We start from the raw sequence: 12,583 nt of genomic DNA on the forward strand, positions 1-12,583 counted from the left end.
AATCCTTAAAAATGTGGAATGAGACTACACTGAGTTCTTACATAAGTTCTGTTATAGAAGAAAGTGGGTATTGAAGTTGTGATTTATTATTGGAATGAATTCATTGTAAACTAGAAATAACTTTTTATTGCTGAAATGTAATTTGATCACTTTTGGCTTTAAAAATATTGTTAAGCAAAATAACCTCGAATCACAGAGAACTTGATACACTTAGCCTTGTTTTCTTTTACTTCTTTTTGGAATTCAGCTTATTTTACCTTGATTTTCATTTGTAGGGAACTTTAGTTATCAGCTATAAAGTAATGGTAAGTTGGTCTTGCTTACCAGGTTCCTTTAATTATTTGACTAAATTTTATCATCTTATTTTCTTGGATATTCATTCTTATATATAGAGTGTTCCCTAATGTTGCTTTTGATTTTTGTCCAGTTAATAGTGACTTAATTAAGAGTTTCAGTTCCCAGTAAAGAGAGATTCCCTTTTGGAAAATCCCTTGTGGAAAGCACCATAACTAACAGTCTTGATAGGTAGATATGCAAGAGAAGCCTTCCAGCCTTAAATGTCATGATTTAAGCATCTCCGTAATGAAGGAAAAAAAGTGATAGGAGGGTATATTTGGCAAGTAGATTCTTTTTCTCTAAAAACAAAACCAAAAACATATTTGTACTAGAAATGAGAGCTGTGTCTTGCTAAGCTTTTTGTGAATTGTTTTACGGTGCTCCTAGTGTGAAAAGGAACAGAATTGATGATGTATAGAAAAAAAAAATTCTGGCAGCGTGCTGGGAATGTTGATGAGGATCATTTAAGAGGAGATACAATTCTGTCTTTACCATAGGAGCACTATCCATTGAACCTATAAAATAGAGGCCGTTTCATAGCCTTTTCCTTTTAGGTAGTTACTTTCTTTCTGGAGACTTTGAATGGTGAGATGGACCTTTAACCAGGAAAATGTACTACCTTATCCGGTTTGCAATAGACTTAATAGACTTTATGATCATTATTCAAAACTCAACTTTTTAAAACTTCAGAGGGAAGGGATTGAGCAGAATTTGCCCAGTGAGTAGAATAATTTTACCTTTTTCTCCATTTCTCCTTTTAAGATACTAGATAGACACCTTTGGAAATAATTTTTTTGTGTTGCACATTGCACTTCACTTTTAAAACTTTTTGCCCTACAAGAAATTAGGCCAGACTTAAAAGGAATCAAACATGGGGCTAAAAACAGGGTTTAGTATAAGTTATACTTTTTCGTTTATTCTATTATTTCTTTATTCTGGTGGGGGGATGGAAAAAGGATTCTGTTTCTTGGGGGGAACTCTGAGATTTGCTAAATGTGTATGCTTTTGTTTTGGTTTAGTGGTCGGGAGAGCAGTAGGTAAGAGTAAAAATGGTTGAGAAGACAGAGGACATGGCATACATACATGGAAAGAGAATGCCCACTTCATGGGTACAGTAGATGTTTGTAGGATTTTTAAAAATTGATAAAACATTTGAAAAGAAAATGTTATGTGGTGCAAAGGCACAACAAACTTCTAGCCTTTTCTCACTCCCCCACCCCCAATCCAGGCAACTACTGTGAATAGTTTCCTGTATATTCTTCTCCAAATTTTCTGTTACATATGTAATCACCTATGTTTAGGAGAACTTTCTTCTATCTTTCATTCTTACCCTTGATATAATCTTAGAGACTTTTCTGTATTAGTACATGTGTCCATCTGATTTTTAAAAAAGACTGGATGTCTTGCCTAGTGTAGATGAACCACAGTTTATTCATTTTCCATGATTTGTTTTACCATTCCCTATTAACAGACATTTAGGTTGTTTTTAGCTTTCTATAAATGTTGCTATAGTGAACAACTAGTATATAAATGTTTGCACTAGTCCATAAGTATGTATATGGAATATATTTCTGAAAGAGTGATTGCAAAGTTGGACCTTAAATTGTGAAGATTTATAAATTTGTTTCAATTTTATGTTGGATTTTATTTTATAACAGAAGTTAACTTCTTTCTCAGCCTTGTAGGAGAAAGGAACTCTTACTTTGTATTCTGTCCTCTCCATTTTAAAAAATATTAAAATGTATTTTATAAGGCAATCTTAATTTAAACATTTAGAGTGACTGGTGGTTAATTTTGTTTGTACTTTGGTAAGGGTGAAAATACTGTGGCTTGAAGACTGGTGTTATAGACAAACCACTTCACTTATATATTGGGTAATAGTTAAATGAATACCTTTTGTAGTTGGTTGATTGTTTTAGGATTTTATGACCAATATCAATTAAAAATATTGTGTATAGTTTAACTTCTTGCCCTGATGAAGTCTGCTACTATATTATTAGTCACAAAAAATAAATAGTCCACCTTCTGTCTTTCTTTACCTTCCACATCCTAGTCTATTCATAATAAAATAAACCTCTGTAGAGTTTGAGATTCCAAAATCCTTTTGCAAACCAGAGTGCTATGGATGGATTAATATCCCAAGGCAGGGGGTAGGTACAGCTTCAGTTTTTATTCTGCAAAGTGTTTGTGAGCAAATTAAAAGTTTAAAAGTTTAATTTCTGTATTATACAGCTCACTCATGACCAGGAGGAGGGGGGTTCAGGAACTTTTGCCCTTTGAAAATGAGAGATTCTAGGGGAGAAAAAATAAAGTACTGATGTATGATGATGAAGTTGGAACTTGTGAGTGGCAATGTCTCTGGCTTGTGCCCAGCTTCTATTTTGAGGCCTTGTCAGAGATCGTCCGACAGAACCTACCACATAACTGTAATCTGTCCTGGCCCGGCTGCCAGTCAGGAAGGCCTGCGGTTCAGGAAAAGCGGCAGCCACAGAAAAGTGAGCTTATAAAGGACATTTGCCTCCAGAAGATTAAAGCTAAGTTTTGGGGTGAAAATCTGCTTAGCGTGCATATCCTAGGATCATTTTTTTTTCTTTTTGTCTTTCTTTTTTGAGAAAAGAGCGTGATTAAGGAAAACTAATGAGAAAAGTATTTCAGAGGAATGTGCAGAAGGAGGAGCACAGGATTGTACCATGATGTTATGGTCTGGGTCTAAGAGTGATCAGTCAAATGTTTTACAACAGAAGAAAACCATTACTGATACTGGCATAGGGAGGCCATGGCCCTAGTTGAACTAGTCCACTTCAGAGACTTGCACACATATCTTTGGATCAAAAGGACACTGGGAATGATGGGCTGTTTTATAGGATTATTTTGAGTTCGTACAGAGAAATTAGCTTCTTCCCAAATTCTCGTGCTCTTCTTCCCATGGAACTGCTACAATCTCATGTACATTATCATGAAGTTATCTCTTTAAAAATAACTCGAGGCTGTTACCAGATGCTATCTCCCAGCACAGCTGCCTCTGTGTATCATGTGCTTTCTCATGAAAACCTTGGTGTTTTCTATACTTAGTGAATGAGGCCCTTGGGTTTAAAGTTCTTTAACTGATTTCACTACTTAGTCTAGAAAACTGTTTAAAGGGCTTAGTACTCCACCCGTGTACCCAAGGTTCCTGTCACTATATTAAACTGCAGCCTTGTATTACAGTCAAGGTTATTTGAAGAACTCTGCATGCAGTGCAAACTTAATTTACAGATGCAAAGCTGCAGATGGTTTCCTTTTTTTGCTTTAGATTAGGTTGTAACTCCAAGAAATTTAGTTTTTCCTTGCCCTCAGAAATTTGGATTATTTGCATTTGATAATGATGTACTTAGTACTGTATTGAGTGTGAGGAGAAAAAGTAAACTGGAGTATTTTCCCTTTTTTTTTCTATTCCTATTTGATTTATTCCTATTTATCCCTTGCCTGTCTCAAGTCTCAGCCTTTCTCTACCAAAAAAAAAAAAAAAAAAAAAAAGTACAATGTACTTTTGTACATTTTGTACAAATGTGTATCAGGTTGTTTTTATTTCCTCAGAAGGGAACTATTAAAACCCTTCTTAAAAAATCGTAGTTCATCTTTTTCATTGTTTTCACTTTGAACCTTGTATGTTTCAGTTGTTTTTTCATTATGAACACCAAAACCTTAACTAGTTTTGATATAACATAACTTTACTGTTTTAGGAAACTCTTTTTAAAGTTACTTGTTCTGATCACTTTGTTATTCTTTCTATATCCCCCACTTTCCTAAGTTGAAACATTTTAACAGCCAGGAGCACTTTTTTGGCTGTTTTCTAAGTAAAATAGAGTATACTGTATGCAGAGGACTAGGATGTTAAAATATTTATTTCCCTGTTAAATGGTTTAAGTAATTTATAACAATAAAGAGTACAATTAGTAAGCATACAGGTTGCTATTAAAAAGAAAAAAAAAAGGATTTCAGTAAAGTGACCCAAGGATTATAGGATTAAAGATAGAAAAAAAAATTCAGTTTTAGATTGGCTGTCTTCCCCCCTGTCATGGATATTGCCATATCTCAGCAGATAGTCAAAGAAATGAGAGAGTCATTGTCTGCCTGTCTTACCCAACTCACCCTTTGTTATCCATCCAAGTGGGGTTTTTAAAAAATTGTGTTAAAATATATGTAATATAAAATTTACCATTTTAATCATCTTCAAGTGTACAATTCAGTGGTGTTAAATACATTCACACTGTTGTACAACCTTCACCATCATCCATCTCCAGAATTTTCTCATCATCCCAAACTGAAACTCTGCGCCCATTAAAAAATAATTCCTCGATCCCCATAGCACCTGGCAACCGCTATTCTACTTTCTGTCTCTATGAATTTGATTACTCTAAGTACTTGATATAAGTAGAATCATATATTTCTGTTTTGTGTCTGGCTTATTTCACTTAGCACAATGTTCTCAAGGTTCATCCGAGTTGTAGCATGCATGAGAATTTTTTTTTTAAGATTTTTATTTATGAGAGAGAGAGAGAGAACATGAGCGGGGAGGAGGGGCAGAGGGAGAGGAAGAAGCAGACTCCCTGCTGAGCAGGGAGCCCAATGCAGGACCGATCCCAGGATGCCAGGATCACGACCACAGCTGAAAGTAGATTCCTAACCAACTGAGCCACCCAGGCACCCGCATGCGTGAGAATTTAACTCCTTTTTAAGGCTAATATTCCATTGTATGTATATTCCACGTTCTGTTTATCTCTTTGTCCATTGATGGACACTTAATTAGCTTTTACCAAATTGTGAATAATGCTATTGTGAATAATGCTGCTACCTATGAACACAAGTGTATAAATATCTATTTGAGTCCCTGGTTTCATTTCTTTTGGGCATATACCCATAAGTAGAATTGTTTGATTATATGGCAATTCTATGTTTAATTTTTTGAGGAATTGCCATGCCCGTTTTCCACAGTGGTTGATCATTTTACAGTCCTACCAGCAATGTACAGGGGTTCTAGTTTCTCTGCATCTTTGACACACTTATTATTATTTTTTAAAATAATAGCCATTCTAATGGATGTGAGGTGGTGTCTCATTGTGGTTTTAATGTGTATTTCCCTAATAACTAGTGATGTGGAGCATCTTTTCATGTGCTCATTGGCCATTTATCTGTCTTTGGAGAAATATCTGTTCAATTCCTTTGCCCATATTTGAATTGGGTTGTTTGTTTTTTGTTGTTGAATTTTAGGGGTTCTCTATATATTCTGGAGATTAATCCCTTATTAGATGTACTATTTGCAAATATTTTCTCCCATCCTGTGGGTCACTTTTTTTCTCTTGATATTGTCCTTTGATGCACAAAGTTTTTATTTTGATGAAGTCCAATTTATCTACCTTTTGTTGTTGTTGCCTGGGCTTTTGGCATTATATTCAAGACATCATCACCAAACCAATGTCATGAAGCTTTTTGTGTATGTTTTCTTCTTAAAGTTTTGTAGTTTTAGCTTACCCTTATTTCTTTGATCTACTGTGAGTTATTTTTGGTTGTGGTATATGCCAGTAAGGCACTGTTTTGGTTACTGTAGCTTTCTAGTTAAGTTTTGAAATTAGGACGTGTGATACCTCCAACTTGTTCTTTTTCAAGACTGTTTTGCCTGTTCATGATCCCTTGAGATTGCATATAAATTTTAATTTTAGGATGGGTTTTTCTATTTCTACAAAAAATGTCATTAGGATTTGATATAGAGAGTGCATTGAATCTGTAGATGGCTTTGGGTATCATTGACATTTTAACAATGTTAAGTCTTCCAATCCTTGAACAGGGGGTGGCTCTCCATTTATTTATGTCTCCTTTAATTTCTTTCAGCAATGTTTTGTAGTTTTCAGTGTACAAGCCTCCTTGGTTAAGTTTTTTCCTAAGTATTTTATTCTTTTTGATGCTATTGTACATGGAATTGTTTTCTTAATTTCCTTTTTGGATTGTGCATAGCTAGTGTATGGAAATGCAGCTGTTTTGTACATGTGTGTATGTGTTGATTTTTTTATCCCTGTACCTTTGCAGAATTTATTCATCCAAAGGTTTTTTTTTTTATCCAAAGTTTTAAAAGCTGTTGCATTTGTTTTCTGTATTGTGTAATAAGTTACACAAATTTAGAGTTTAAAACAACACAGATTTATTATCCTACGTTCCTGTGGGGCAGGAGTCTGAGCGTGGCTGAGTTGGGTCCTCTGCATAGGGTCTCATGAGGCTGTAATCAAGGTGTTGTGTGTGGCTGGGCAGAATCCTCTTCTGAAGACTTACATGATAAAAATCCATCTCCCAGCTCACTGAGGTTTTTGGCAGAATTAATTTATTTGTGGTTTTAGGACTGAAGCTTCTTGCTCACTAAAGATTACTCTCGGATAACTAAAGGTTATGTAGAGGCTGTCTTCAAGCTCCTAAAGGCTGCTCTCAGCTCTTAAGAGGCAACCTGAATGAATTTCTTCGCCCCATGGAATTTCCTGATATGACCACTTGGTTAAATCATTAAGGAGAGCCTAGAGCAAGTCGGCTAGCTGGCTAGTCTTATATAATGTAACATAACCATGGGAATGACATCTCATAACCTTTGTCATATTCTGTTGGTTAGAAGCAAGTCACAAGTCCTGGCCACATTCTTTGAGAGGTGTTTACACAAAGGTAGGAACAGGAGGGGGAATAATGGTGGGGAGCCACCTTAGAGTCTGTCTGCCATAGCTGATTACAAAATAGCACATAATTTTTAAACCCATTTTTGTTTAAAAAGCATGTATGTGCAGTTAAAAGACGTATCTTACAAAATAGCACATACTTTATAAACCTGTTTCTCTTTGAAAAACATGTATGTGCAATTAACTAAGTATTACTGGTGGTTTTTATTGTTAATTTTCTGTTCCTTCATTATTCCCCTCATCTCCTCTCTGCAACATTCCAGTTTTGCAATTTTAAATCAATAGTTGGTGTTTTCATTATAACTAAATAAATATTATTTACTGCTTAGCCAAGTATTGTACCATGATTGCTTTCTTTCTTGTTTAACTCAGTTTTTCCAGGGGGGCTGCCAGGGGGTTTCCTTTCTTTACTTAGTTTTCTCTTCACCTTATTTTTTCCCAAATACTCCAACATTTTTTTTAAGTGCCTCATCCTATGTATCTGATTTATTTTGAACAAAATAATTAGTTTATTTGTGAAACATGGAGAGATATAAAACAAAAATACAGTTTGAGGAAGAACAATAAAATGAGCATCTGTGTCTCGCTACCTAGGCAAGAAATGAACATTACAATTATCCTAGAAGTTCCTGTACATATTCTTTAATGTGTGCCTTCCTTCTCAGGCAATCACAATGCCATTTTACATGTTAATCGCTCTCTTGGGACCATTCCTTGCCCAACTGTGCCGTCCCACTCTCCAAACATGTATTTCTAACCAATATGTGGTTCAGTTTTGAAAAGTGGAATAGCTCTATCACCTTTTTGTGTCTGGTAGTCAGAATAGACTAACCATCTTAAACAACCCCCAAGTTTCAGTGGTTTAACACAATTCAGGTGTATATCTCGCTCACATCTCTATCAGCTGCGAGTTGGGAAGCAGGGGTAAAGGAGTAGTCACTGGCGGAAAGGAACCTGAGTCCCTGGCCGACTCTGCAACAAACTACTCCTTTGATTTTTCTCTTTTATTTGGTGAAGTATATCTTCTAGTAGCTTATTGACAAAGGGCATAAAAGAGGTAAGTTTTTGAGGCCTCAAATGTCTAAAAATGTCTTTAATCATCAAGTATGGGAAATAGAATGGTTTGACTGGGCATAGTTTATAGGTTGTCTGTAGTTTTCCTTCAGGAGTTTGAAGGCATTAATACAGTGATTGTCCTCTTTCCAGAATTACCTTTTTTAAAAAAAAGATTTTATTTATTTGTTTGAGAAAGAGCAGAGGGAGGGAGAGAGAAAGCATGTCAGGCAGACTCTGTGCTGAGCGGGGAGCCCTATGTGGGACTCGAACCCACCACCCTGAGATCATGACCTTGAGCTGAAATCAAGAGTTTGGTTGCTCATCTGATTGGGCCACCCAGGTGCCTCATTTCCAGAATTACTTTTAAAAGTTTAAAGCCATTCTAATTGTTAATTCTTTCTATGTAACCTGATTTTCCCACCCATGGAAGCTTGTAAAATCATCTTCAGTGTTTGAAATTCACTATGAAATACTTTGGTATCGACTCAGGACTTGTGTTGAGCATTCTGTGGGCCCTTTGAATCTGGAAACTTATGTCCTTAACTTCTGGGAAGTTATTAATGATATCTTTCTCTCTCTTTGTGTGTGTGTGAGGCTGTGGTGGATGAGCAGGTATGGGAGGAGGGATGGTCAGTTTGTCTTTATTTGTATAAAAAGGAGCTACCCAAATGTTGATGTTAGGTCTTTTATGAGCAAAGTCATGCATCTAAAGTGGAGCTCATTGCATGTGGCTTTAGATTGGATGGCACTTGGATTAGCTAATCTCACAGCTGTGCTGTCAGCTTGGCTTTCTTCTCTAATTATTCCCTTGTGAACATTGTACTTACATTGCATTATATCTTGTTGACTTCCTTTTATGGGCCTGATTGGTATCTTGCCTACCATTTCAGAGTATTACTTTGCCCTTTCTAAGACAGGTTTAAGCTACACAAACCTGACCAGCATGGCTCAAGAGAGGGGAAATGTTGGCCTCTCCCATTATGAGCTATAAAAGTATCTCATGGCACTATTTTATTATCCATTCAGTGAGCTAGCTACGTGGGTGGAAGGATTCATAGAATAGAGGTCTTTAGGGAAAGCTGATAATTTGAAAGGATTTTGCTTTGTTAATAAAAAGTTGTAGACTTAAAAATTGTTGTTTTCCCCCAGGACTTTAGAGGACATTAATGCTTGCTTCTTTGTTCTAATTTTGACCTGTTGATTCAAGTTAGATTTTTAATTTTAAAGGTTAATCCAGTGGTACTCATTCTATTTAAAATTAGCAATGTGTTTTTCACTTACTTACAAGTCATTATGCCTGTAAAAGTGTTGTTGGTCACTGTGAAATCTATTAGGAAATTACAGTTTTACCAGAGATGACCAACATAGATTTTTATAGTCCTACTTTGCAATTGCTCTGACAGACCAATGAATCTTTCCCCTTTATCAGTTCATTAATATTGTTTCAAAGTTGGTTATTCTTGTAAGTTTGTATTTTCATACTATGAAGTAGCCCATAATTGTAGATTTTAGCTTAAATCATTTTTTATATCAACAGTATATAAAACTTAAGAAAAAGGAAAATTCTTTTTATACATATTGTCTTTATTCATTATTTGTATGTATGAAGTTTTACGTATTTGCAGTTATACTTTACATGGCATTTTATTATCTTTTTGCACCTTATAGGCATAATATCTAATGTGTCCTTGTCTTTGCTTCCTTCCTATGAGTTTTCTCCTGCCACAATTTATTACATCATGTTGACTGGCCTTGACTTAAAGCTGTTGTTGTCAGCTTGGGTCATTTTCAGTTTTATCTTTGGTTTTACTACAGACTAACAAAAAATTAAAATGATCATATTTATTAATGTAATTTTTTCCTCTTGTTGCATTATATTCTAAGTTTTATTTTTGTTATTAGAGTATAGTTAATATAAGTATTGTCAATAGAGTTCATCTTAATCAGAAGGAGAGCCTAAGGTCTAAGGCTAGTCTAAGTTCTTTTTTCCTTTGGAACTTAATTCCGGTTCCTTCTATTTTCTTATTAGTAACAGAAGTTACTTACTTCTATCATGTTAGTTTTGATTTTCATTTCTTTTGGTGGAAGAAATATTTCAGTAATAATTCTCTATACCCCAGATAGAAAACACAGCCTTGATTAATTCAGTAAAAGGACTTTCAGTTCCTTTTATTATTGCTACATATCTAGTAAATTGGAAATAGTGAAAAATGCCTTCCCACTAAGTATATAGGTGTAGTGTTGGATTATATTTGTGTTTGAAAATATGCAATTCCCCTGCCCACCCATGGCTCAACTAAGATTAACCTTAGCCACGGGATTTACTTCTGAATTTTACTTTACTACCTTCTCTTTTGCTTATTGTGATTTTAGATGTTTTGTTTTTTGGTGTTGGTGATACAGTATATTTCCATAGCATTTTATACTCTATAGAAACTTTTTAAAGATTTTATTTATTTATTTGTCAGAGAGAGAGAGAGAGAGAGAGCACAAAAGCAGGGGGAGTGGTAGGCAGAGGGAGAAGCGGGCTCCAGTGTGGGACTCAATTCCGGGACGCTGGGATCATGACCTGAGCAGAAGGCAGATGCTTAACCAAGTGAGTCACCCAGGAGTCCCTGTAGAAACTTTTATATCTACTTGACCTAGGAATAAATTTAATAAAAGAAGTATAAGAATTCATTGAAAGCCACAAAACATAGTGGAATGAAATTAAAGATCTGAATAAATGGAAAGACATCCCATGTTAATGGATTGGAATCAATATTGTTAAGATGGCTATATTTCCCAAATTGATCTATAGATTCAGTGTAATCCCTATCAAAATTCCAGCTGCCTTTTTTTTTAATTGACATGCCAGTCCTAAAATTTATATGGAAATATAAGGGACTTAGCATAGCCAGTAAAATCTTAAAAAGAACAAAGTTGAAAGACACACTCTTCCCAATTTTATTTTATTTATTTTATTTTATTTTTTTTTAAGATTTTATTTATTTATTTGAGAGAGAGAATGAGAGATAGAGAGCACGAGAGGGAAGAGGGTCAGAGAGAGAAGCAGACTCCCCGCTGAGCAAGGAGCCCGACGTGGGACTCGATCCCGGGACTCCAGGATCATGACCCGAGCCGAAGGCAGTCGCTTAACCAACTGAGCCACCCAGGTGCCCACACTCTTCCCAATTTTAAAACTTAATGCAGAGCTACAGTAGTAATCAAGACAGTGTGATACTGACAGAAGGATATCTATATCTATTTATATATATAGATTTATGTAGATAGATCAATGGAATAGAATTGAGGGTCCACACATAAACCCTTATTTTTATGGTCAATTGGTTTTTGACAAGGCTGCCAAGGTCATTCAGTTGTGGAAAGAATAGTTTTTCAACAAACGTTACTGGAACAAGTGGATATCCACAGGCAAAAGGATGATGTTGGGACCCTGCCTCACACTATGTTATAAAAATTAACTCAAAATGGATCATAGACTTAAAGGTAAGAGCTAAAATTGTAAAACTCTAAGAAGAAAACATAGGAATAAATCGTTGAGATTTTGGGGTAGGCAGTGCTTTCTTAGAAATGACATCAGTGGCTGGGTGATGGACATTGGGGAGGGTATGTGCTATGGTGAACGCTGTGAATTGTGTAAGACTGATGACTCACAGACCTGTACCCCTGAAATAAATAATACATTATATATTAATAAAAAAAAGAGAAATGACATCAAATGGGGGCGCCTGGCTGGCGCAGTCGGTTGAGTGTTGGACTCTTGGTTTCTACTCAGGTCTGATCTCAGGGTTGTGGGATCGAGCCTTGTGTTGGGCTCTGTGCTCAGCGTGGAATCTCCTTGGGACTCATTCTCCCTCTCCCTCTGTGCCTCCTGCTTCTGCCCTCTCTCTCTCTCTTTCTCACAAGAATAAGTAAATAAATCTTAAAAAAAAAAGAAATGACATCAAATGAAACGAAAGAAAAAAATAGGTAAATTGACTTCCTCAAAATAAAAGCTTTCATGCTTCAGAGAACACCATTAAGAAAGGATATGTAGAAATAGTATAAGTACTTTTCTCTGACTTTTTCTTTGCCATTTTCATTTTCCCATTTACTCTTTTGTCCACTTACAAGCCAATGTACATAGTGCTTTGCAAATTCACAGTACGTATTTGTTGGAAAGAGAAAATTTAAAGGTATGTATTTTATTTTATAACAGTTTTCTAATTTTAGAACCTTCTTCATATTAATTACATTAAAAAATCACATCTTTATTACATGCTTCCCTACTTCTCCCTCGTCTTTGGTTTTATCTTTGTTTTTTGCTGCCTGAGCTTCTGTTGTTTTCCCTAGTACTTCTGTTCTTTTCCTGTTTTCTGCTTTATTGCACACTTTTAAGTCTGACCTGTCCTCAGCGTATGTAATTTTCTCTTTCCCTCCTTTCATCCTCTGAATGTATGTTCATACACACATTTCTGATGTGTGTGGTTTTTTTTTCTTTCTTTCTTTTTTTCTTT

General features: G+C 35.5%; 1 protein-coding gene across 13 annotated transcripts in view; it reads left to right on the plus strand.

Annotated features, from left to right (window-relative positions):
* LRRFIP2 (LRR binding FLII interacting protein 2) overlaps positions 1-12,583 on the plus strand; it is a 108,776-nt gene that overhangs the window by 1,790 nt on the left and 94,403 nt on the right. The window lies entirely within an intron of this gene.

This window comes from Callorhinus ursinus, unplaced genomic scaffold (assembly GCF_003265705.2).
Source record: "Callorhinus ursinus isolate GAN/ISIS: 27379988/994484 unplaced genomic scaffold, GSC_fseal_2.0 scaffold1, whole genome shotgun sequence".
Lineage (NCBI taxonomy): Eukaryota > Metazoa > Chordata > Mammalia > Carnivora > Otariidae > Callorhinus > Callorhinus ursinus.